At 44.5% G+C, this 26494-nt stretch overlaps 1 protein-coding gene across 2 annotated transcripts in view; it reads left to right on the top strand.

Moving 5' to 3' along the window:
* The window catches only part of ndst1a (N-deacetylase/N-sulfotransferase (heparan glucosaminyl) 1a), a 41152-nt gene continuing 14658 nt past the window's right edge, over positions 1 to 26494 (top strand). The window contains exons 1-2 of one of the 2 annotated variants that reach the window (XM_069531531.1): positions 36 to 208; positions 9146 to 9303. The gene's annotated coding sequence lies outside the window, so the exon portion shown is untranslated. Of the gene's footprint in view, positions 209 to 9145; positions 9304 to 26494 lie in introns of both variants that reach the window. The other variant, XM_020081116.2, reaches the window with a different exon arrangement.

Below are 26494 nucleotides of genomic sequence, written 5' to 3'. Positions count from 1 at the left end.
GACAGTTATGGGCCACTGCCGGTGCCAGGAGCTGCAGAAAGAGAGGGGCACTCTCAGATTTCCCTGCTTCTCCCAGTCGACTCCGCTGCGCCGCTTCCACATCACGGCCGACAGCGAACCGAGACGACGACATGCGCTCGGTGAGCTCCAGCCCCGCGTCCTGCACAAGCGGCCCGCGTTGTCCCGAACACTCCTCGGCCCGGACAAGGTGAGTTACACCGAACACAACACGAGTGTGGTCCGCTTGGTTTTTTTCCCCCCAAGCAACGCTCGATACACGACCCAACACCGAGAGCCCCGCCGCTCGCTCGCTCTCCCAGGCCCGGCTAGTGAGCGCTGTCTAGCGCAGACGAAAGAGGCCAGTTTCTCGGCCTGACTCTGCCCCTGGCTGGAAGCATAAAGCCCAGACGGTGTGTGGCGGAGGCTCGCTGCGGCTCCCGGCTCCATTAAGGCAGCACGGAGGGAGAGGTAGAGGGGGCTAGCGTTATCATGTCGAAGTTTGTACCCAGGATAGAGCCATGTCCGGCGGCTCGGCTCTGTGGGTTAATATCTGAATTCCTTGATCCGGCCGGATCCCGTGTAGCAGCCCCGGTACCAGGGACTAACTTGTTTGTGTAACTTCGGAGCAGCGGCTGCTATGTGGAGAAATCCTCGCCTCAAGTTAGCTTCGACTATTCTGCAGCCATGAAGCAATCTACCCTCCAAATGTTTTTCTACCAGCGATGATGAGGCCAAACGATTTTTTCTGGTCAGATTGTAATGAAAGGTCGATGGGACTGTCTGCCACCCGATCCAACAGCAGTGCACTTGACAGAGCTGGACAAAAGATCCCCACGGGAATGCTCCGTGCACTGCCCCTGACATTACTTTGTCCAAATCACTTCTGGGAACTTGGGTTAATTATCAGCGGTGATGATGACAAGCTGTGTTATGACACATGGTTCATCAGATTACTATGTGTAGGGATCCTCTGCACACTGATTATTACTGATACTGCTCATAGGATTTCATAACAATCTTTCTCAAGCCATATAAAGAAAAACAAAAAGATAATGCCGACTTAACAATGTTGTTCAATTTAGATTTTCATTCACAGATTGGGAGGCGCTGTCTGAAAAGATGCTTCAGTTCTAATAGTTTTCTGTGTGTATTGGTGGCTGTTGCACAATGCACCAGTCACACAGCGTCTATTCTTTACTGTATGAGACTGCTTTGTGGTCTAAAACAGAGCAACGTCTGCCCCCACTACCACAGCTGAGTCTATTAAATGTTATAAACACTTGACTTGGTCTGAAGGAAAAAAAGAAGGGGGGGGGGGGGGGGGGACAGTCCAGACCTGCCTGAAATCTGTTGCCTCGGGGTGTACATGGTGCAAGCGTGCACCTATGTGAGTAAGAGATTACTCAAGGAGAATGACTCACGCTCAGAATGTGTTTGGCAAAGTCGTAAGGACTTTCCCTGCATTTCGCCTCGGCTGCACAACACATTCTTGTAAGTGAAAAATGCTGTCCCTCTGCTTTTGTATCATGAGATTAATTTCACCAGTGCTTCACATTTTTTTGCTGCTCCCAAGCCATGTGTTGTTTATCACATGTTCCATCCTGTATTCACACGCAGAAAAATGCAGGGCTTATTCCATTTGCAGATTTGATTTAAAATTAAGAGTGTCCGCCGTGCTGTCATGTGTTTGTCAAATTTGCGGAGAGCTGAACCTTAAGAGTTTTATTTATCCGTGCCAACTGTTTGTCTGGTTGTTCTAACCCTCCATCTGACTGCTCCCACTGGCTGCCAAACACGCTGTGATGTAGCGCTTCCAGTTGACGAAGGCTGCCACTGCTGCCGCAGCCATTTGATCGTATATCAGCATCTCAACACTTAGATATGCCTGTTAAATGCTGCTACTGGGTTACAATGCCTACACATAGAGGTAGATAAAATGCTGTGTATGACAGATCATGTCACTGAGCGGTGTTTGGCCATTTATCAGAATGAGACATGATCACAGACAATTCATCATTTTAGGTTTTAGGTTTGAATGGAGGGGGAGTAAGAGGGAAGGTGGTTGGTTGTCAGCAATAGCTTCAACTGCTTTACTGCTTCGTATCTCCTTTCTCATTTAACTGTACTGCAGCAACTATACCGTCACATTTAATGCCAAACAAGACAACTGTTGGGAAACTGCAGTGGCCAACACATGTCGGCTCTTTTATTTTTCCATGTCAGTGCCCCTTGTAGCGCGCGTGCGTGCGCGTGTGTGTGTGTGTGTAGGGGGGTGTTAGACCTCACTCTGGAGTGGGGCTGAAACCAGGCATCTTTCCAAAACTCAGCATCCCCTCCCCGTACCCTCTCTGTTGGGTATAAGCACTGCTTTGTGACACAGTTCTGCTCCCTATGGTTCTTCTCTTTCTTACACTACGACAAAAAACACTGGTTCCACTAGACACTGGAATCTACAATGGCATGTGGACCCAAAATAACCTGCTGTTTAACCAGCAAACTCTGTTGTTTCCTGATTAAGTCAAATTTTTGGGATTAATATGCCAGAAGGCAAGAGGCAGATTGTACCATTGCGGCATGTAAAAGTATTAAGTTTGTACTGAGGTACCGTTTTCTGCCTGGAATGTGGCTGTGGCATTTTTTGGCTTAGGCTGTGCTATCGTGAGGGATATTGGAGCGCAGCAGCATAGTAAATACATTCTATACAGCACAGCACAGCTGAGTATTAGCAAATTATCAGATAGCATCTGTAATCCTCAGGAAAACCTGGAGAGTTGTTTTTGAATAGTACTAGCCTCCATCAGATAGTTGGCAGGCTCCGGGGGTGTCCACATGTGTGACTGGCTGGCTAGGCTAGCGGCTCGGCTGAATGCTACAGTATGCAGGCAGATCAGATTACTGAACGATTAGCCATGGCCTCCTATCCCCAGCCCAGGGAAATGATTTTCCACTGTCATAATTCCCAAGACTGAATTACGCAGGCCAGTGACTCACAGATACTCAATACTACAGCCCTGAGTACTGTGTACCATAACTGTTGCTCTCTGGCGAGGGGAGATAGGACAAAATACTTTTCAATTTAAATTTCTGGTTGAGCTCTGGTGCTTACTCTCAAGCATTGATAGAGGTATGACACAGCATCAACAGTGGTTAGGGGCAAAAGGGTAGCGTTTAATGTGATCTTTGCTTTAGCTGGGACCAGCAGGCTGCTGCAAAACAGTCACTGAGCTCCAAAATGTCCCTCAAATGTCCTGCTATTGTGAGATGTACATCAAAAATGTGAGCACATGTTAGATGGGCAATGAGGCGGCGTAAATCAAGCAGGCCTCTAGTGGAATTCTGCCGAATGGAAAGGTGGACGAAGAGAGAGAGAGAGGGGGTAGCTGCTGAGGCTAGCCACTGGTGGAGGTAGGACCATGTTTCCAAGGTGCTCACCCCCTGAGGCAGGAATCTGATACATTCCAGAGGCTCCTGTATCCAGACGAATAATGGTGACTAGGGTGTAGTGTTTCATCAGGTGACACATGATTGGAGCATAAGTGCTGGGAAAGTAAGAGCTATGTCATAGGCTCAGAGGTAGCCCACTCTGGTTGCCTGGAGGGATCGGGAAGTATATCAGAGGAGCAGGACGGGTTATGTGTGATATGGATTTATCCCTTGTAGAAGACAACCCACTCTCCCCTTACTACCATTTAGAAACAAAGATTTACATCGTTTTAAACACTGAAGTAAAAACTCTGATCATTAACAAGTTGTAATGAATGATGCAGTAGGAAAACCCTTTTTTGTCATTATTATCTGTTGTGCTCTGATTAGGCCCATATATTTTACTGAATAATACAATCTAAGACACTTAAATGCCTGCTGATGATGAATAACCAAAAAAAGTCATTAGATCCTGCTGGGCTTGGCTCTAGACAAGTTGAGACATGAAGCTGTTTTCTTGGGGCATGATCCTTCATCGGCCCTGAGATTTTACAGATTTGCCCGTTTCTAGACCAACACCTGCGACGAAACAGTATCAGCAGCCAAATCTGTGGGTCCAATTTTCCTCGTGGATTTTCCAACCCTAGAAATATGTCCTCCCTAACCCATGAGCTAAAAGCTATTTATACTGCTGCTGCTGCCACAGGAAAAAAATACCCTGTTTTATTTAGTGGTCAAAAAACAAGCTGTCGGGTGTTAATGGACTTCACCTCAGCCATTCCGGCGGACCCTCGGGGTACGGCACGCTCATACGCTCGGCGAGGGAGCTCTCAGCACTGGTCTGTTAATGAAGCCATTTTCAGAGATGGAGAGATGCAATAATGGGAACGCACCACTTCACTGCAGGATATTCTAACCCCATCCTCATCATAAGTGCTATCAGTCATCTGATATGTAGATTTTTTTTAATCCCCTCTGTCCATTTAGTGATTCAGAGGCCTCTTTTCCAGACTCCAGGTAGTAATACGTGTGTTTGCTGCCTCAGTGTTGCTTTGAGACATGCACTGTATTTCTACTGAGAAACTCTGAGCATGTTGCATTGGTGTCAGAGTTTTGAATTATCACTTGAAAAAGGAAATCTGTGATGAAGGCTGTTCTGCCAGTGTAAGTTACTGTCCATCTGTTGAACTGTTGGACATTAGCCGAACATCCCTGGACCTATGGCATGGTGCTAAAAGCTCCGTATGAGCATTGAGGGCAGACAGGTGGTGAGCGGAGAGGGGGGGGGATCAGTATGTTTACCCAGTTGTCTGGCGGCTGCCACTTGGTCTGACTACACCACAGATAACTTCTGTAGAACTGTTGCGTGTACACCTTCACTCACACATGCCTCAAGTTGTATACAGTGTTGTAGTATACAGCAGACTTAAGTGGAAATGTAAATTGTTTGCATGTTTATATCTTAGTAACACATTCTATTCAAGAAAACAAATTCCTCAATTTTGCACATAAATCTGAATAACAAGAATAACAACAGTGGATATTTTGCTCTTTAAAGCCAGACTGATGTGGATTTTTAGGGGCTGATACTAGTTTTACTGAGTAAAATATCATATATTTCTGAACCTGAAAGATTTGATTCTTGTATAATGATGATGGTACATGAGGACTACACTTAGTTGTATAATGTAATACATAATGATGTTACATTCACCTCGAGGTGTTCTATTACATTTATATTAGTTGAATGTAACTACTAACTGTATGGTTGTGTCCTTCCTTCTCTTAGCAACAGTGGCCTTTGCTTGCAGTGTGTGACTTTTCCTCCCGATGCTTAAACAAGATCACAGCTGTGAACCTGATGCTGTCAGGAAACCCATGTTCAGTGTTTACCGGCTAAAGGTTGTGTTTGCAGTACATGTCATGATTGGCGAGTGAGCGCATACATAAGGTCACATAGACGTTCCAGGTTTTCTTTAGCTCATGATCACAGAGGCTGTTGTTATCCAGGACGACGATACATTACAAAAAAGAAACCCGTCTGTGACACGCTCCTCCTGTTCTCTGTCCTGATGCTGGAGAGCAGAGCTGGGCTGTTATGGCATTCCACCAGGACAACAGAGCTGAGTAAACTTTAGCAGGGCATCTGGTGTCCAGTGCCCCTGCGCTCTACCCTCTCTCCCCTGTCTCTTAGCCCCAAAGTAGACCAGGCCAGCACAACACAGAAAGTCATCTGGTGCCCACTCTGCTCCCATCTGTGAGTGCATTTGGCTTCACTGCAAACAAAGCATTGTGGCATGTGAACATCCTCAACATCTAAACAGCTCTGCCTGCCTTTCTAACTTAATCTTTGGGTGGAAACTATGAATGCATCTCCAGGGTTCTGGGTCATCTCTATTTCAATTCATTAAATTGCATGGAGGCGTTGTGAATCCACCGTAGCAAACTGACCACAGCTGATGGCATACTTCTCCATTTTGGATTGCTGAGGTGGAAAGAACTGTAATGGTGCTGACCCGAGTTTTAGCTGCTGGCAGCTCCAAGTGTATCCCCCTCCACTGATCCGAGGCGGTGCAGTGTCTGCCCAGCCTGCTGTCTCTCATCTATCCTGGGTGGTAGAGAGGTGAGTGTGTGTGTGCGCGCGCGGCTGGCTGTGCAGGACAGGTGTTGGCAACCTGGAGGTCAGTCCAAATGCAGCTGGGGCACCTAGACAGGAGGTGGGCTGGAGACTGCAAATGATAGCAGGACGAATGAGCTTTATTTTGCCAGTTCTTGAACAGTTTTATTCAGAGGGTGGGTGCCGCTTCAAAAGGGGTCAGTTGTGGTGGTCAGGTGGTGTAACGGCTGGCTGCTCTCAGTGGGACTTGCCACAGCCGCAAGCATTTGGTCCATGCAGAGACACTCAGAGGTTGTTTGGGTAAAGAAGCAAAACTAAAGAAACCATAGTGGGATGTGCAAGCCTGCAAACACAAACAACACCCTACCCCCTCGGTGCAGTGTTAAGTGGCCGGATGTGTTTGGTGAATGGGACACAGGTGTCTGGGCCGCACTGTGTGTGGCTGGCCAGAAGTCTGTGTTTGTTTTCTCTCCGTAATGGCCCCCCAACTCTCTGCTTTAGTCCGCCCAGAGCTCATTGGTTCTCAATGGAACTGGTCAGAGGCCCCCTCTTTTTTTCTTCTACAGTGGGTGAATTTGAGTTCGTTTTGACAAAATCTGATAATGGAATTCAAGAAATCCCACAACACAATGTTGAGGCTACACATTGAGCAAGTCTGATGCTTTTTTAGATTCCTCTTTCTTCCTTTATCCCTCTGCTGCCTCTGATCTTCCTCAGCAAAGCAGGCGTTTGAAGTTGTCAAGTCTCTGGCTTCACTGTTGAGTCCTCAAAGTGCTTATGTGACAGGTAGAGAAGAGCTGGAGGGGGGTAATGTGACTCCCACATAGTCCACTGCCTCCTCAGTCTTCATCCTCTACACCCTGGTTTCCCACTCTCCTCCGGCACACAGGCCTCAGCTCTGTGCTGATGTCACTCTGCTGAGCTCTGCTTTGTTGACTAACAGCCCGAAGGTGCGCTTTGGGCTCTGAGGAAGACTCGCACTCCGCTACCACAACCCCATACTGTGTCTCCCTAGGGATCTCAGCCGAGTGAGGTAATGGGTTGTTAACCCCTCAGCCACCTCCATGTTTGGACGTCGTACTGGCAGCAGTGGCTGCTATCAGCACCTTAATCTGATTGTTTTAGTAACCCTGTGGCCTCCCCAGATGGCCCAGCCTCTGAGCTGGTTTATGATCAGCATACAGTTAATATCTGGCATACATAACGCTCCCCTCCCTCCCCACATACTGCTCTCCTCCAACTCTGCTCTCATTTCTTTCCACCACCCCCTGTGCTATTGTCTCTGATGCCTTTCCATGAGTGCCCTGTTTTATTTCTTTATTTCACTGAGCTTTTAAAATTCCAGAATCCATTTCTTTTGCCCCCAGGCACAAAGGGTGATGGCTAGAGACGGTGTAGCAAATTAAATTTGGTCTCCTTCTTTTGCACCCCTTGGACATGGGCACGACAGAGAAAGACGACAGGAGCAAAGAAAGCTGGAGGAAAAAGCCCATTTCCCATGCATTACTGTCTCTCTCCTCAGGGTCTATCGCGGAATAACACCAACACCTCTATCGCTTTTTTCCCCTCCTCTTTTTAATTTTCTTTTTCTCGCCCTCTTCCCCCCATATCGCTCTCACTGCTGCTATTCCTTCTCAAGCAGTCTAACCTGAAGGTCTCCTTGCTCTTTCTACCACTGCTAACACAGTCTGACCCAGTTTATTAGTTTGGGTCTAGTGAATCATTAATCAAGGTTATCTAACTGTTCCTGTAATGATTCCGCTGTGACTCGTGTGTCAGTGCCTCTCTGTGTTCAGAACTGATCAAGACCTACCCTGCGTCTGCTTCTATCATGCTTCTTGCTCTACATTTGTACTTGATTATAACCATCTTAGAAAAAAAAGCATTGTCCCTCAAGCTAGACTATATGTTTAATAGGTGTGCTGTGCACTGTAATATGTCATTGTGTCAGAACACAATACGTGGACTAAGTGCACTGAATGCAAATTAATCTTGTGGGATTGCAGCAGCTGAAAAGAGTGGGGTTTTGGGGAAAGGAGGGGAGCGAAGGGAGGGACAGAAGGAGGGCTAATAGTGGCGACAGAGAGGAGAGGGAGAGAAAAGAGCATGTGAGGAGGAGGTGGAGGGATGTGGGATGTAGTCATCGCCAGGCCCATTCATCATGCAATGCCTGCTGGGATGCGCTGGGGTCAGTCCCGCACAACACAATTACAGCCTGTTCCAGTGTGTTGTGCTCGACTCCACAGTGTACCGTCTATGTTCTGTTGTCTTTTGTTTGGCTTTCTCTGTTTCTGCTCTCTTGTTTCCCACTTTGCGTGCTTTCTTCTCTGCTCTTTATGTGTCTATTTAGTGGCAGATTTCTCATCTCTCTGTTTTTCTCCTTCTTGTCTTACATACTTTTGAACTTGCTAGTTGAGCGATCAGCAAATGATCAGTTGAAGTTCTTTGAGCAAAACATCTCAATTAGCCGAACATTTGTTGTGTTTTTCTTTGTGTCTTTCAGTCTTAAAATCTCTACTTTTTTCTTTTGCAATTAATTGCCGCAGTTTCTGTCATGCGGCGGAGCTGCATGCCAGGCTGTTGTACCAGCTTCTTTCATCCACATCTGAATCGCAGCCTCTTGCTTGATTCATGTGATTGACAGGCCTGGTTAGCATGGGGGTGTGAGATGCTAGTAAGCATGTTGTTTACCCTGCCTGCCTGACAGTCCTTTACGAGCCTACAGATGTTTCCAGAAAGCTGTAAATATCTGCTGTGTGCTCTAATGTCAGTTGACAGCATATCCGATCTTAAGGATATCCTTGTCTCCCTGTCCCTGTCAATTCTTCGTGCAGTGAAGAAGAGTTTTTTTCTGTAAGGGAACCTTTTTAAGGTGGTCTGAAGGTATAAATGAAAACATCACACTGGGAGCAAGCAACAACAATTTTTGAAGGTTGATACAGTTATTTTCAACACAATCACAGTACATGGCAGGACTTCATGTTGCTGATGTAGCGTTCTGTTGCTTACATATTTGGTGCTTGAAGAAACAAACTTTATATTAAGGGTGCTTTCACACTGGCGCTACTTAGTCCGCTTTAAACTAATCCTGGTCCACTTCCACAGATGGCTCGGTTCGTTTGGAGTGGTGTGAACCCTCATTCGATCCCTGGTCCGCTTGAAAATTGGGGTCTTGGTCCACTTGCAAGTGAATCCTGGTGCGGAACAGTGGGAACCGCAAACGGACTATACAGCGATCAAGAGAGGATGTGAACCAAAGAGAGGTCCTGGCCAATCGATGAGCAGGGTTTTCTTCTTCCTCATGCTTTTTTTTCTTCCTGGTCAGTGGTGGTTTCGGGCAATACCGCCCCAAACGAGCAGCTGTTGTAACTGTGTGATGTTGTCCAGGTGGTTTGGTCCACTTTAAAAAGTACAATGTGAACGCGAACTGGAGCAAATGAAGGTGTGACATTTTTCGCCACATTAGTAAGCTGATCTTGAATATACTACTCTCAGAGACACAGAAAAGTTTCACAATTAAAAGGCTGGATATAGCAAATCTGCAAGTTTGACAATTTTCATTGAAAAATGCTTTGAAATTAAATAATCAATCAACTCATTACTCAAGCTGCTAATACACTGATGCAAACAAAACACCATCACTGAATATTAACAGGTCAGGCTGTGTTGCTGTTCAGTGTATGTCTCGTTAATGAATGAGTTATGGCAGGTTCCACTTCAGTGTTTGAGTTTTAATGATGAGGCTGCTGTTCTCCAGTTTAGATTTACATGAGAAATTGTGCCTTTTTAATTAATGACGTCATTAGTGCAACTGGCCATGTTTTGTAATATATCATGTTGATCATGGTGGAACATTGTCCATCTGTTTAGTAGATTTTCGATTCTGAGCCTCATATGTAATTTTTGAAGATTAACCTGCCCAAAAAAATATTCCATGGAATGACAAACACTCACTGTTCTTCAAGAAATGTATTCTTGGCACAAACAAGCTGTTTATTAAACAGCATGAGGACCATGGGGGATTGTGGGTTTGTCTTAGTTTGTGTGTCAGAGCTTAGTTGTGTTCACTGATTAAAATAAAGAGAAGTTGTCAAATGATTTCTTGTAACAAAAGAGAAAATAGTCACTGTAAGGTCGCAGAAGTTCACTTGCTCACTGACACTGCACTGGGTGGTGTCTTGGCTGATGGGAACTAATAGAAAGCCCCAAGATTGACTGAAAGAATGACAAATCGTGGCCAGAAAATGCAACGGTTTAAAGCACAGAGCATCTGGAAACAATTTGAAACAATGGGTTGTCTTCAGCAGGCTCCATGTTAAACTGTATGGATGCTCTCTCTCCTGACTTTCTTAAGCATTTGCCTCTTGAGATGACTTGTGGAGAACTTTGTTGACATAGAAGGATCAACATGGCATTCTTTGATTTGATATCCACCTAAAAACTCACTTCTGACTCTCAGGCTGCTTTCAGACATGCTCTGAACTGTCTTCATTTTCCTGAAGTTTGTCGGAGGTCGTATGTGATAACGCAGATGTCTGTGTCAGTTATAACAGCCCCCTAGTAAAATGTCAGAAAAATGTCCAGAGAATTTCGTGAGGCGTGATGATGTTACGTGTACAATCCTGCTGTGTTCACACATAAAAAACAACGTTCATGTCTGAAGTAGCCTAGGTCAAAAGCAAGGTTTATTTCATAAACCTCACATATTCTCATTCCACTGGTATCAGCTATGGGTAGCTTTCACCTTATGATGCTGGGTTTTCACTGAATGGCTAATCTAATCACTTAGGTTCAGTGCAAAGGTCTAAAACATTCATACACCTCAACAAAGGTTATCAGTACTTTGCAAAATTGAATGAAACATCTCAGTATGGATGAGCTATTATTACCGTGGGCCCACAAACCTGCCATTTTATTTAAAACCTTAGAGTAGTTTTTTAATAATTGATAGTCATCTTGACCTGGTACAAGCCAAGTGAAGAAAACAGGAGTCTGACTTTGATTGAGCATGGCCTTTGGGCTCTTTTTTATAAAGTCCACACCCAACAATAAACCCAGCCATATTGTATTATCTAGAACAACGTCTAACCATGGCGACACTCTAGGTTGCCATGTACACCTGCTGAATGCCTCCCCAACCTGCAAATGCTGAAGTCTGTCTGTCTGTCTGTGTGCCCCAGTGAAGCCGGGGTGACAAGTCACGACATTCCTCACATTTCACTCTTCACCTAATTGTGGTGATGTGGAGGTTGATATTAGTGTTGCAGTGTTTAATCTTCCCAGCGCAAGGAAATGGCGGCGTCATCAAGGGACACGACACAGCTAATTAGACTTGTGTATGATTCCTCGTGTGAGGGGAGCGCTGGGGGCGAAGCGAGAGGGAGCGGGACATAATGTGCAAAAAAAAAGAAAGAAAATTGCTTTCTCTAATTGAGTGAACGGATTGTGAAAGTTACTTCAAAAACATCAATACACAGCCTATTTTTTGAATGTCGCGCTGCATAATGACAACATCCACTTCCTTGCAAGAGACAAGTGGGGGGAACCTCAACCTTCATTACTGCCTGACATTTTACGCTCTCACAAATCACCATCTGGGAGAGTCTGAAATTAAAGTAATTTGAAGTTGCAAACATCACAAATGGCCTACTGATACAATAATGCTGTTTTTGACTTCATCCTCCCCTGAGGAAAGCTGTTAGTAGGTTTGACTGATTAGAGCCTGAAGCCACTGGCTCTCAATTAGACTGTAGACAAAGCTTCAGCCCTTGCTGCTGGAAAATCAGAAGTAATGAATTAGTGATAAAGGTTTTAAAGACAACACCATTAGAGGGAGGGGGCGGACGGGAGGAGGTGGACTGCTTTTACATTGCAGTTTGCTGAGTAATTAAAAGTCTAAAGGAATACAAGTGTAATGCTTTTGATTTCCTTTTCATTTTTGCTCCTTTACTCCTCTTCCTCTTGTCTCGCTCCCTCCAGCTACTGGTGACAGAAATATTAACCTCATCTCCACGGCGGTATCCTCGTGTGACCTGCAGAGTCGTCTCTTGTGAGGAGTGGTCAAACTGTTCTGCCACTCAGGGTCTCGAGCCCCACTGGAGCTCGTAATGCATTATGACTCCTCCATCGCTCAGGGGCGGGTAGATCAAATAATATATTAAGATTATGTTGCGAGCTGTCACACACCACTTGGGTTAAGAAGTACTATGCCAGCAGAAATTTCTGCAGAGTCACACTCTGGAAGTTTTTTTTAAAAGGCTGCCTGAGGCCATGTTTGATTTTGTGTTGGATTCTGACCTATTGCCAAAGATACCAACACAGTGCTCCTCCCCCTTATTGACCGGCAAAAGCACACATTGCCCACCACCCTGCCTGCCTGCGTCCATCTCTGTTTGTAAAGAGGGCTCATTGCTGTCACCTGAGGGATACGCTGTGTGCTCGAAACTTGAGTTATGCGGGGCAGATACAGATCCGTTGGTTCAGCTGTTGTGGCCTGTGTAGACAGGGTGGGCACAGCATGTCTCCGTCTCTGTTATTGGAGGAGTCATAAAGCTGGGCAAGATGTTTACTCTTTGCAAGGAGCTTGTAATGCCTCTGTAAATCTTAAGTCAGAATCATGGTGGTCCTTTAGCTGGGGCAATTTTATTTAACCTTGTTTGAATCCATATGCATTGCTTATTGGTAAATAAACATCCAGTCCATTTTAACATGGGCCTCCGCTAAACGGTCCCAACTTCAACCTCTTGTTTTAAGAAGATGCTCGTTGGTGGTCATGGTTTCGTTTTTGTTGGATGTGAACAAAAACCAGATGGAATAGAGGTTCCATATACGTAGAAGATGGCGAAGAAGATGTCAACTTGGAAAGACAAAGATTCAGGAGATTTTGACTTTAAGGGCCAACACTGGTTTCAATGGGCTATAGGCAAAAAGACATGATTTCCACTGTGGAATCATGTCCTGCAAACCTTCGCCTGAATCTTCCGGAGACTCTCGTGTTGTTGGTCCCGCTTCTGACCTGGAGGTTCTCCCGCTGTATTCTTCTTATATGGAAAAAAGGAACCCTGGAGAATGTCAAGAACAAATTTTCCAGACATATTTCACATCTGAAGGCAGTGACATGGTACAAGAAGCAAACGTCTCTGTGACCTGAGAGTGATGTTCTCAACAACCCCAGCACCCTCTCTAACATGCCTCCATTATTTTAGGAAAACACTCCTTCCTTTGTTGCTGATGTCGATGTGACTGCAACAGAAATCTTAACTGTGACACCTGGATAATGAGCATCATTCTCTCTCTCTCTCTCAGCCATCACTTCACCTTTCAGCAGTCTCACCCATTGACTTGATGCAACGGTGACATCACCCCTTACATAATGGCATCCAGCCTTCCTCTATTGCTCTCATCAGCTGCTTGCTCAAATTAGATGAGGGTGATTTCAATAAAGTTACTCTCGTCCTCACTCCATTAGTTATATTAACAGTCGGATTTCTCCCCTGGAGTCGTCTATCCATCCGCCTTTCACCGGAGGGGGGGCAATCCTCTTCTTTTCATGGATCTGTGTAACCTAGTTACTGAGGCCCAGCAGGCAAGGCCAATCAATTAATGAACAAAGGAGCCCGCTCACTGAGCGGCGGCGTGAGTCTAGGACTATAAACAGGGTGCCCACAAAAACATGGTCGCTGTCAGTTGAGTGCTCATCTGATGGATGTTGTTTTGCTTTGTTATCGTGCACATGTGTTTATTTTAACACTGTTTCAGAAGAGTACAAAGCTGCTGGATACAGATGTTACCTGTTGGAGCTCTCAACCCGTCAATATATATATGCATGCGTCTCTCTGAGTGACAACGAGGAGTGTAAGAAAGGAATGGATTTGGAACTTTTTTGATAGAAAAGCACAAAACTCCTTCTGTCACTATTATGTTTCATCATAATGGAGATAAATGGACAATGGCATTTTCTGCACTGTGCCGTGAAAAGCCCAGATATAAAACGTTTCAGATATTGTTTGAAAACCTCTGCTCCCCTCAGACAAAATGTGGAGGTGAGCTCACAAATTATGTATGTAGGGTTAAACGTCCACATTTAGTGGTTCTGATCGGTCTCCCCTGGCAACTGGCAGATTTGGATGGGCAGCCCTCCACTGATGTCAACTGCTCTCTCACTGTCTTTCACCACTTTCTCATCCTTCTCTTTTCTCAATACCTCTTTTCATCCCAGAGTCCCCCCTCCCTTTTTTTCCCCTCATGTTACCTTTTTTCCCACATCTCTCAGGTCCACCCCTCATTCTCTGCTGTTTTTCTTCTCTCCGGCCTCGCTGCCTCTCTGTCATCCCCCTTTTCCCTAATCTGGCTTTTCGTCCCCAGCATTCCCTCCCTGGAGTTTCCAGCTCTGTCTCCCAGTGTGTGAGATCAGGGAGCAGGCTGTTGTAACAAGCTGTTGAATAATGTAAGCACAGGGCTATAGGCCAGAGTTTCAGTTAACCCTCTGATCTCTGATCACATAGTGGGTGAGGCGGACACATCATAAATGACAGCTCGACAGCAGAGGAAAGCAGCCTGAAGGCCTTTATTTTTTTGCTTCTGCCTTCTTTCAACCCTCAGCCAAAGGCTAAAGTTCTCCCATCCGGTTTCATTGTCATGGCTTTTGTCAGCAGGAAACATAGTGAGTGTCCCTGGTCTTTGTTATTCTAACATTGATGTATAATTAAAGGGTTAGAAAAGGCGATGCTGAATAATTGATACTTGAGCAAAGATGTCATGGCATCCTGAACCTTATCGTACGCAGTATTTTCAAATTAAAGATTCATCAGTTTGCTTTCTTTTTAGTTGTCTCGTTCAGCCTTCGCTGGTGTATTGTTGCACCGTGTTCTCCTCTGACTGAGGAGCTATAGTCATACCTCACCTCTGCGTATACTGACAAAACACAAGGCCATGATCTGTGGAATAGTCATATTAAATCCTCAGCAGCAGTCAAGTTGCATGTGTGTGCGCTACCAATTTGTATCAATTAACAGACTGATTCAGGCATTTCCAGTGACCAAAAAAGCATATCCAGCAGGTCTCATTAACCCTTTGTGATCAATGCAGGCTCGCCTCTCCCTGGGTGCCTCTAGTTACCTTTAGAGACTCATATCCTGAGGCCAGGGTGTATTGATCTGCCACACTGATTGGAAGCTGGAGCTGCTGGGGATGTTTTGGTATGAGTGGAGAAGGAGTGGTTCTTCATGGCTGGATCAGCTTACTACCCCCCCCCCACTTCCTTCAGCACACCTGTTACAGCTAGCAGGAGATAAAACACACTACCAGCACCAGCGTGTGTGTGCGTGCGTGTGAGAGAGAGAGCGAACATGAGTGCTTGTGACTGAGCAAATGGCTGTGAGGCGTATCAAATGAAAAATGTGTTGCATAGGGTTTATGGTGACGGCGTGTGCCTGAACTGCACTGGCTTTGGCAGCTGCTGGCCGGTTATGGATGGGTGGCAGGAAGCAGATTTTAGATTTTACGTGGGTATAACACACCACGTCTCAGAGTCCGTGACACGCATATCCACAAATATACATGAGAAATTGAGGTTTGTGTGTATGATGCTGCATTGTGGAATGCATGCAGCACAATGAAGGTTTGACCCTGTGGACAATATTCAGCTACCCCCTTCTGTAAAATAATGTGAGTGTGTGTGTGGTGTCACGGTAAGATGCACAGCAGCTGTAGAGTCTGCAGTGAAGAGGGGAAATGGGAAGAGCCAGCACAGTAGACAGAAGCCTGATAGACCTGTCAGCTCCATGACACCTGCACATGCCTCACCCTCTGGTCCAGGATGACAACAGAGGAGGGGAAAGCAGCTCGGATATAGGAAAAGTTTGAGCGCTTGTAGGCAAGAGGGCTGAAATAGACTGAGTCTGGAGCAATGGCAGAGAAAAGACTAAAGCTGAGAAAGGGATAACGGTAAGCTATGGCAGAGCCGTGTTTATTCTAGAGAACATGAGGTGACTAAGCAGCAGGTAGCATTACAAACCCTAAAAAAGTATACACCATTCCTTTGTTGAATTTTATAAGCAATTTAAACAACAATGTTTGGATTGAATAAAGTAGTTTGAATCCAAATCATTCGATAACGACGCCCGTATCTCAAAATAAAGGTGAGTGATTTTCCCCAAACATGAGAGAGAACCTGTAGCAGCCTTCAGTTGTCATAAAAACTCAAAAGTTGATTAGTTTGTCCAGTTTGGACTACCGTAAAAAACATGGTGGCCTCCATAGAAGGTACCCGCTACCGATGTAAATACAAAGTATTTAAATATTAAGGGCTCATTTTAGGGTAAAGAAAATAACAATTAATTAATGTTTGCACACTAGTGAAATAATCACTAGGATTATTTTATATTCAATTCCTGACACCTTCTCTTTCACCTAAATCTTACACACTGAACCCTTAAGAATGCTCTGACTCCCTTGCTCCAACTTTTATGATGTTCTTTGGACCAAATATCAAAAGACTCTCTAGAGTGATAAACTCTTACAATACGATTGTGGACATGTTTTTGAAGAGCTATGGCTGCCATTATTTTCTTGCTTGGAGAACTTTTTCAGAGATGATCAGTTTGGGAGTTGAGACAATATTTGGCCTTGTGCCTTTTATGAATTGAAGTACACCTTGACGTACATTATATTATTTACAACTGTAACTCTGTTTTGTTTATTTGTTTTGTTTTTATATATTTTGCATTTTGTGTGATCTGACTCCGTAGCCGAACCATAGCTACACAACTGACAGCGAGCCTTTTCTTGGCACCAGCTCCTGATCTGCTACTATAGCTGTCACTGAATATTTTTCAAATGTAACTATTAAAGAGACACATGATGTAATTTTTCCAATAAATACAGCCATGTAAAAGACAATCAATCTGTTGGTTTGTGAACGCAGCATCTATCCACATTACAAAGGTTGAGTGTTAGGACGAGCACATAAGCTGTCACTATCTCACAACTCTTCGTATCCCTAGATTACCTCTGTAACAAACCAAAAGCTACGCTGTGCAAATATTGGACCAAAGATTTGATTGAAGTAATCATCAACTTTAAGTTAATATTTAGTTGTAGCTAGAGCCTGGCAGTGAAAAAAGAGCTTATGCATATGGTTGCAGGTCTGTAATGGCACATATAGACCTATTACAAAAGTGCACAGGCGGTTTGAAGCCTCATAAACTGCAGGTTTAAAGTCCTTGTGCTAATTCATTGTTGTGTTTGGGGCATTCCTGTGCAGCTTTCATCCTATCTGTGGACTCAAGGTATCACTTAGTCTTTAAAGTCCCAGTTTTTCCGTCAAACTGCTGCAGGTTTTCTCATCATTTTTGCTGCATTCATTTTACAATCTACCTCGTCGTACCAAAAACCCAATATTTTGGTCTCCTCCCAATAAAATCAGCCTTGTTTCAGATTCTGCCACATGCCTCTAGACAAACACTAGCTGAGATGTCATGTCTGTGTTTTTTTTTTGTTTTTTTTTTAAACTGTGGCTTTTTCTTTGCCGGTAAGAGTGACTTGTTAATCACCAAGGCAACTGTTGTTGAACACCCTGTCTTCCAATCTCTCAGCCATAAAACCCCACGGAGTCTCAAGAACTACAACAGACCCCTTCACAGTGGTGTCCTCAGAGCAGAGATGGTCAGTTTTTGAAGACGGCTTTTTCACAGCTTTTTAGAAATTCATAAAGGCCGACTTCACAACAAGGCATAATTTAGTTACCTTTTCCTTCCTATGATAGGGTTGTTATATCATCCAGATATGGGTGTGTTTTAAAACACATTAAATAATAGGTGTGTTCTTAATGATTAGTTTCACATTATAATGACACACTTACAGCCCATTTCGTTTATTATGCAACTTCTCAAAACTGGATGCACTGGTTATGTGTCATCCAAACACTTAATCAATTAATCATATGATTATGCATGGACACTATGTTTGTGCTTCTGTCCTTTGGTTTGTTAGTTCGTTTGTCAGCAGGATTACTCAAAAATAACTGAACAGTTTTCAGTGAAACTTATTGGAAAGATGGGGCATGTGCCAAGAAAGAAAATTGTAGGCTGGATCTCGACAAAGCGGTGCATCCAGTTAATTTTTTCTCTTTCTTTAACATTGTGAGATTTCCCAGGGAATAATCATTGATCTTAAAGGCACCTTCAGAGGACTGATATCCATGAGTGTGTGCAATTTGGTGCAGCTTGATTCAATTTAAAGGTACTGTCCTTAGTGACTGCCATTCCAGTTGTTGATGAATTTGTGGATTTTCTTTCTCTCGTTGAACTAATGCAATAACATGGGGGGGGGGGGGGGGACAGAGGTGGCTATATGCTGTCATTTGGGAAAAACTGTTTTTAATGCAAGTTGACTGGTAGTGTTGACTGAAAGCAGAAGGTACAAGAGAGCAAAGAAAGATTGGAGCTCAGCCTCAGTTTTAAAAAAAACAACCAAAAATCCACAGGAGTTGTAATAGGATTCATGACTGGAGCTGCAGTTGGGAATGTAATTATTGTTATTGCAACGAGACAATCATGAGACTGGGTATTTCTCTGCAGTTGGGAGTTTTCACGCATTTAGTGCCTGCAATTACCTCGATGGGGGCATGTGTCAAGTGTGTACTGTTTGTTTATATAAAACATACTGTATACAGCCCTCTAAACAAATTTCCACTTCCACCCATTTATCTGTTATTCCTAGTTGTGCTTTGAAAAGCGAGCTGATGATCATGAGTGCGTTTTCATGCAGGAGGAAAAATCCTATCTGTTTGATCTTGCAGGCAAAAATATGGGCAGCAAAACAGAATCTCATCTCTTGTGTCAGCTATTCTTCCGCACCGTGATTTTCCCATGGGGACGCATTTCTGCTGCGCGAATCACAGTCGGATCAGTGTGGGCCGCTTCTTATCTGGACATGAAAGAAGGGAAGATGGAGGAGGGAGGTGTAAGTGAGGAAGGGAGGAGGGGGCTGAGGAAGAGAGGTAGGGGCTCCTCTGGCAATAATAATACCTGTAATTCACTGGGCGGCCTCTTGAATCTAGTTCATCATCATTCCATGAGCAGGAATTGTACTTATCCCTATTACGACCCATGTTACATCCTCTGCTCGGCTGTTTTCCCTCAGCCTCTCACAGACCGATTGAGTAAATTAGACAGTTGAATTGTTTATGTTTGTGCTACAGCCCATGTTACAGCATGCCTGGGGTTTTATCATTCGTTTGATCGTCTCCTTTTATTCATCTGCGGTCGTCGTGAGCATTATTGTCGTTTGATAGCATCTCTGGTTCACGTCAGGTCAGCAAATCTGTTATTGCTGCCCCGCCGCAGGTGTAACAATCTTAATAAAACTGTTGTGCTTAAGTCAGAGTTTCCGTGGATTGGTTCTCTGTGCTGAATAGGCAGTTGATGTGATCGGCAGACCCCGCAGCGTGAAATGAAACCACACTGACAACTGCTGTTATCTCTACTTGCCTCTCCCCCTTAGAACCCCCTCCCCGAACATTCACGTTCACTCTCACAGACACGAAGAGTACGGCTTTCACGCCTGACTGATGTCTGTTGTCTGCAGAAGTGGAGACCCATTACGAATTCTCGGTCCCATCGGAGACATTGTGCTGCCCGCCATGCTCCCTTGTCCTTCAGCAGCATCCTGAGATGACGGTAGATAAACAAAGGGAACAAACAGTCACTCCCCGCAGCATTGATCTGGCTCCCTCACCCCTCCCTGCCCTAGCCAACAACGCCACATTGATTCCACCTACACTCAATTTATATGAAAGCCCCCTCTGCCCCACCTCCCCTCTCCACCAGGACTGACAAAAGTGATAAATGACCAACCCCTTCCTCCCTCTGCCACCACCTCCCTGCGCCCTGCGTTGGCTGTCCAAGACACTACAAGCCTATTCCTCCTTTCACAAACCCAATAGAGTGAGCTCACACTTTTTCACGCAAGTGTATGATTTAATTTTTAGCAGGGAGGAAGTAGAGTGCAGAGGGGTGGGGGCTGGAGTAATTCATTGCTTTTAGGTCCGTCCTATAATTTCCACACATAAACATGTCACTGGTGTAATTTCAACACCACAGGACATCCATATGCATGATGTCAAACCATCAAAAAGACGAATGAAGGCAATAATTATTTATTTCAGTGACACATTCACTGGGGTGGCTGCTGGCTAATAGTCTGCATTGTCACTCAGAGGAAATCATATGCACAGGCATCAAAGTGGGGTCAATTGTTTCTTTTTGTCCTCGGCCTAATCAGTCCATTCTCTCCGTATGTGTGTGATTACTCTGTCCTGCGTGGAACCACATGAATTGAATTGAAGTTTAAACAGATGCTACATGTGAATATGCAGAATCTGTGCGTGGTGGACAACCTTTAGGGGCCGGAAGCCTTCTGGTTTCCATTTCTAGTTTGACCAGTCACGTCTGAGCAAACTTTGGTTGCCCGCAGGTAATCGCTCAGTGTGGACAGCAAAAGAGGCAGAACACAACAAATTGAAATGTATCAGCTATCATCTTTTTAATTTATCTGCATTCATATGCAGATAGCTGTTGATGGAGATTAGCCAAAATGTCATCTGGAAACAGACGACTCATGGACTCAACCAACCGTTAACGGTTTACAGCGATTGTAAGATAGAGTCTTGGCCTTGATACCCACTATTAACACCGGAAGCCCCAAAATATTGGCAGTACCCCCCCACAGATGCTAACTCATGATCTGATGATAGCCGATGACTCCGAGATAGATTCGTACGTGGCACCTCGACTGTTTGGATCTGTCGTCACGTATGAATAATGACTCATCCTCATGGAGTTTCAGCTCACTGCAATGTTTCTATCTGTATCTCCTTGACTCCCTCACAACTGCTAATAAATGGCTGCAGTTTACAAATTATGTTTTCTATGTTCTCAACTGTTTTTTTTATTGTACAGATCCAGTGTCCCCATGCCTGTAAATGGGGCACAGTGTCTATAAATAGATATACTGTGGAAGTGAGCTGCTGGTTGTTATCAGCAGGAGGGGTTTATGTGTGTGTGTGTGTGTGTGTGTATATATATATATGTATGTGTGTGTGTGCGCAGTTTTTTATATGTACTGTATGGAGGTGGCCAAGGCTATTGATGATGGTTCCACTCTTCTCTTCAGCCCAGGGGGGTAATACCAGTGAGGGAAGTCTCCATTTCACTTCTTAGCTCTCTACCATTCCCTAATGACCTGTCCTTGCTTAGTCTCCGCCCTGCCACATCCACATTTTTCCCAGTGGCCCCCACAGCTCATCCACTCAGCTTCTCCCACTGTGAGGTAATCCATTTTACACTACCTTACGCTCTCGGATCCATCCTCTCCCTATAGCTTCTGCTCTAGAGCCCAGATCTGAAGAGGACGGGAGGTTTGGGAGTCTTATCTAAGATGAAAAAGACTCGGAGAGTGCCATGTATATTTTATTCTCTGCCCTCTGTTTTTATTCATCTTGGTCTTAATCATCCCCACATGATATGAATGAGTGATTGTGCCATTATGCCTGTGCCTGTTCAGCTTATCCTCATGGAGGATGATATCTGTGAAGATGGGATCTGGTGTGATACCTCTAATGGAAGTCTGAAGGTGGGATCTTGCTCTGTCTGCTGAAGAATGTACAGAGATGCCCTGCTTCTCTCCGAATTGTCATTGAACAGACTTTTGCTGTCTTCCGTTCTATTGATAATTGCTCTTTGGGAAAAGATTGCACTCCTTTGTCTGGATTTGAAGATGATTTTGCCTCTTGTCCCATTAGCATCTCGACGAATAACATTGCAATCATTTTAATTATGACAGCGCTGGGATCGAGGTCTTCAAGTAGGGCCTTGAGATGTAATTGGAGGGGCACGGGCGTACTGAGGAAAGGCATTTTTCTTCTGTGAAATTGCCTCAGTCTTGGGGACAGTAAATTGAGGTACTGAAAAATGATGTGATAATTCAGCCGCATGGTTTGGTAGGGGAAATGGTCTGAAAGTCACTTTCTAGAGAATTAGAAGGCAAAACTATATTCTCCTCCCGAGTCCTCTGTCCTTCATGCAGTGGCATGAAATGAATTGATGAGACAGAGGGAGAGGGAAGTGTCGGTGTAAATGTTTGCAGCTAAAATGAAACTGCCTGCTTGAGCATTCAGATTTGCTGAAGGGTAAGAGGCAGGAGCCGTAGTGAGGATACGCTGCCACACGTTCCACACTATTTCACGGCCTGAGCCTTTAATCACAACAAGCACAATAAACACATGAAATGGAATTTAAATTTCAGATTGATTTTATATTGATGACTGCCAGGGCTAGCTTAAGCAAAAAAAAAAATTAAATAAAAAAAAAAAAAGCAACTTCTTAAAGAAGCCGAGTTCTTGCTTCTCTTATGTGCCTGTTTGTTGCTTTAAATGTGCTTCAAAAGAAATATGAAAAATTTGCTTTTTGAAGTTTAATCTCTCACAAGAGAGGGTAGGAGGCTGAATGCAAATGCAGAAATTTGCCTTAGCATTGCTTCTTACTGCTTATGGTGGAGAATTCTAACACAGTGGCTCTTGTAGCTGTCGACAGCAGCCTCAACCCCTCAAACTATGGAGTTTGTCGCCTTGGGTTTTAGTGAGGCCTCTAAATGAACAACACATGCACCATAAAAATAAGAGTAGGAGTGAAGATTCATAGCATTTGACACCTCTCTCTTAAAATAATGTTCGGTCCTCGCCTCCTCTCATTCTATTGTGTCTTGTTTCTTAATCCCCTCAAGGCATCGCACACTGTAACAGAGCTGGCATAAGCACATTTGGTACTGTTTGCAGTGTCGAGATTAACAGGATTACAGATTAGGGATTACACTGGCGTCATTCCTACCCATTTAACCTTGACCCATGCCCCCCCGCTGGAACAATTCAAACGGTCAGCCTGAACCTGTTTTTGTGAGACCTGAGTGTTTGCACAAAAGCTCAAGTCATATTTGTTCAGGAACAAAAACAAATAGAGCCTGTGTGCTTTTTTTTGTAGTGAGATCATTTGGATTGCAGATCTTCTAATGAGTCTCTCAGGTCTGTGTCCGCTGTGATCAAGCCATTTTGTTGCATGCACATCAATACACAGACAAAGGCAGAAAAGTGACAGTAGCAGTAACAACAGTAGCCTTTTGATGAGTGGATTACCCATTCTCCCTCTATTTCCTTCTGCATGTTCTCCATGCCTCTGAACACGAGGCAACTTCAGCGTTTCCATGGAGAACGTGCGGTTGCCAAGGCCTGTGGTGATTAAACACAGAGGGTCGTTTTATTTTTGTCAGTCAGCGGCGAGGGGACAGATCGGGCAGCAGGGCAGTGGGGGTGAGAAGGGGGAAGAGCCGGGACCCGGAGCCGAGGGGCTCAGAGGGTCCAGCTCTACTTTACAAGTTTATTTGTCGAAGGGATCATCTACAGCTAGTCAGACTCTGGCTTGACAGTGTTAATGTACTGACTCTCCTCAAAAGCCCTGGGGCACTTAGTCTTATTCACACTTTGAAAGAAGTGTCTTGGAGGGAGGGGGAACGAGGAGACGGGACGTGCGAGGCTACATATGGCCAACCTTAGTGGTGTTTATCCAGAGAGTTGTTACAGCTGAGGACCAGGCTCCGTCCTCCTGTTCCTCATCGCCTCTCATTAATCTAGCAGTATGGTCCTGGCCTGCTTCCCATGATGTAGCGCGAGCAGGTTTAGAGTGACCACCCACCCTGAGGAAATGCATTTGTCCGTCCTCTCGGCCATCACCTGCTATTGTTTACTCCGCCGCTTCATTCTGTCACCGTCATTCAGCTGCTATAAAATCAGGAGGTATATATTTTAATTGATGTTTTCAAAGCCGCAAGATTAATTATTGCCCTTGGGGCTGAATTTCTCGCTCATTTCTCCCACCAATCACTTTTTTCTGTTTGCATCATCTCATCCTTTTCTTCTTCCTTTGTCTCCCTTTCCACTTAATATTTTTGAATATCTCCCTTTTTTGGCTTTGCATTAGCTATTTTCGCCTCTTATCGGCCGATCTGCCAGCTCCATTTAGGTGTTCTTATAATCCACGTGTGCAATTACAGCACTCATATTCAGTCTGTGCTCCTTCCATCATTGAGAATGAAAAGGTTGGCTATCAGATACATATTAGTCTCCATCTGCCTCTCCTTTATGCATGACTTAAGACACTGATTCTCGTTGGCAGATTGAAACGTGGGTCTCAGGCTCTGTACACCTTTTGGCTGCTCTTTACATTATGACTGTCTGCTGGATATACCTCGTATGAGCTTCTGCTAAACATGAAATATTCATGTTCCCATTTCTTCCTCCCTGCATTTTTGCATCTATTATTTTGGGGAGGAGGAGGACGGAGGAGCATTTGTGGTTGTATCTTGACGTCTAAGGTATATACATGGCACATAAAGTGGAAGACGAATTAGGTTGGATAGAAGAGCAGGTATTTGAGATCCATTAGCCATTATTCTGTGCAGTCCGTGCTATATCCTCATCTCCATTATAGTCTAATGTATCATACTCTCTATTCAGCCAGCCTGATCTCCCTGCTTCAACCTTTAGGCCTTTAGCTCTCACTGCCAGCTCCTCTCTTGCTCCCCTCACTCTGGCCAGCATCACACATCTCCCCCTCCACCCTTGTTACTTCAGTTGTCGCTCTCTGCATCACAGACTGAAGGTCAACATTGGGAGGCCGTCATCACTGCTGCAAGTTGGGCAAGAAAGCCTTTTTGTGGCCCTGCTGTGTTTGTGTTGTGTCACCATTTAATCTGCTCCCAAGCCATGTCAGCAGTGTTGTTAAAAGTCAAAGAGGAGCTCAATTCTGTCTTTCTGCAGACGTCGGCCATAACTTTATTCTGATTAATCATTAAGAAGAAATTACTATTAAATCATTATTGCATTATTAATACAGTCATCAGTATGACATGGAAATGTAATTATGTATGCAAAATCAAATGGAAGCACATGCTGGTAAAGGTAAATAACCCCGAGTCACTTTTCTAACATGCTGGCTAGTTGTTTATACATATTACAAACTGAACAAATGAATAATTATTCAATTAAATAGCGAGGAGATTAGTCGGTGATGAAAATAATAAGTTGCATCTATAGATTGTGCTAAAGTCATTGATTGGCAGAACTAATTAGTTATTGCCTCAGACTTATAACTAGAAATTGTTTCTTTGCCCAGGTGACCTGAAATAACAGTTGAGCCTGTAATGGTGAAAGTTTATTCCCCTGTCTTCTTTTTTGCTTCACTGTTTAGAGCAGCAGTCACTTCCTGTGGCTAATCATACGTTGATATGCTGTGGCACGAACCTCAGCTTCCTCTGAAATGAACAAACAAGGTACCGAGGGATGTTTAAGCGACCAGAGCTGTTGGTTTTCGTCGGCTCCACTGCAATACATTCTCTGAACGCCCACCGTTTCTTTCACGGCCTCGCTTTACATTAGACTCTGCCTCTCTGGGAAGAGGAGACTTGGACACGACTCAGAGAGAAAGAAGTGAGATTTTCTTCTGCTGCACTCGCAAGGAGATTTAAGGCGTCCTGTTAAGCTTGGCTGGAAGGCCAAGAGGGGGCAGAGATGTTCGGCAGAACGCTGACCTCGATCATATTAAAGGGACACTATGGGAGTTTGATTTTTGGTCTGTGTAGCACTGTGTGCACATGAATGATAACTTCAACGATCAGGGATTATCTTTATGGAATTCTCTTAGAAATAATGATCTCCTATCAAGCTGTGTAAAATCAATAATGTATTGATTGTAATGTCGTCAGATGGATGATCATTGCTCATAGGATTCGCTGTGCTGAACACAGTATGGCCACTCTTGTATTTTTAATGTTACTCACCTTTAATCAAACCCTGGTTTATAGTGAAACTAATAAACCCTTTGATGACATTATCAAATCCATTTTATGTCAGATTTGTGTCTGAAGAGTCTTTATGGGCTTGGTGGTCACTGTTTAATGTCTCTGGGTTGAGAGGGTTGCGACTCTGCTCTAATGTGGTATCTAGGGTTTTATAAAGGGGTGTGTGTCTGTGTAGGCAGAGTATTTCCATGCAACAGTAGTGTGATGCTCGGCCTCATTTTCTCCACCAGGCCTCTAAATGGAGAAATGATGTTTTTGTAAGTGACTAGCTCGCACTGTCTAAAGCTGCATCTTGTACTTTTCACACTCTGCTTGATGAAGACTGACTAAAGGGTCTGTATATTACCACAGGTCTGCAGAGAGGGGTTTAGGAGTCTATATTGAGTGTGGTGGTGGTGGGGGGGGGGGGGGGGTATTCTGCCGGAGTGAAGGACCCTTATTGTTGCCAGGTCTGTCTGTCACTGTCACCCACTCCTCTGCTCATGGATCATTTCCCTCCCATCAGCTTGTTTTTCTCCCGTCTCCTTGCCTTCCATTTCAGTCTTG

Source organism: Paralichthys olivaceus, chromosome 9, assembly GCF_024713975.1.
Source record: "Paralichthys olivaceus isolate ysfri-2021 chromosome 9, ASM2471397v2, whole genome shotgun sequence".
Taxonomy (NCBI): domain Eukaryota; kingdom Metazoa; phylum Chordata; class Actinopteri; order Pleuronectiformes; family Paralichthyidae; genus Paralichthys; species Paralichthys olivaceus.
The sequence above is the reverse complement of the archived record's forward strand: the minus strand, read 5'-3'. Positions and strand labels throughout refer to the sequence as shown.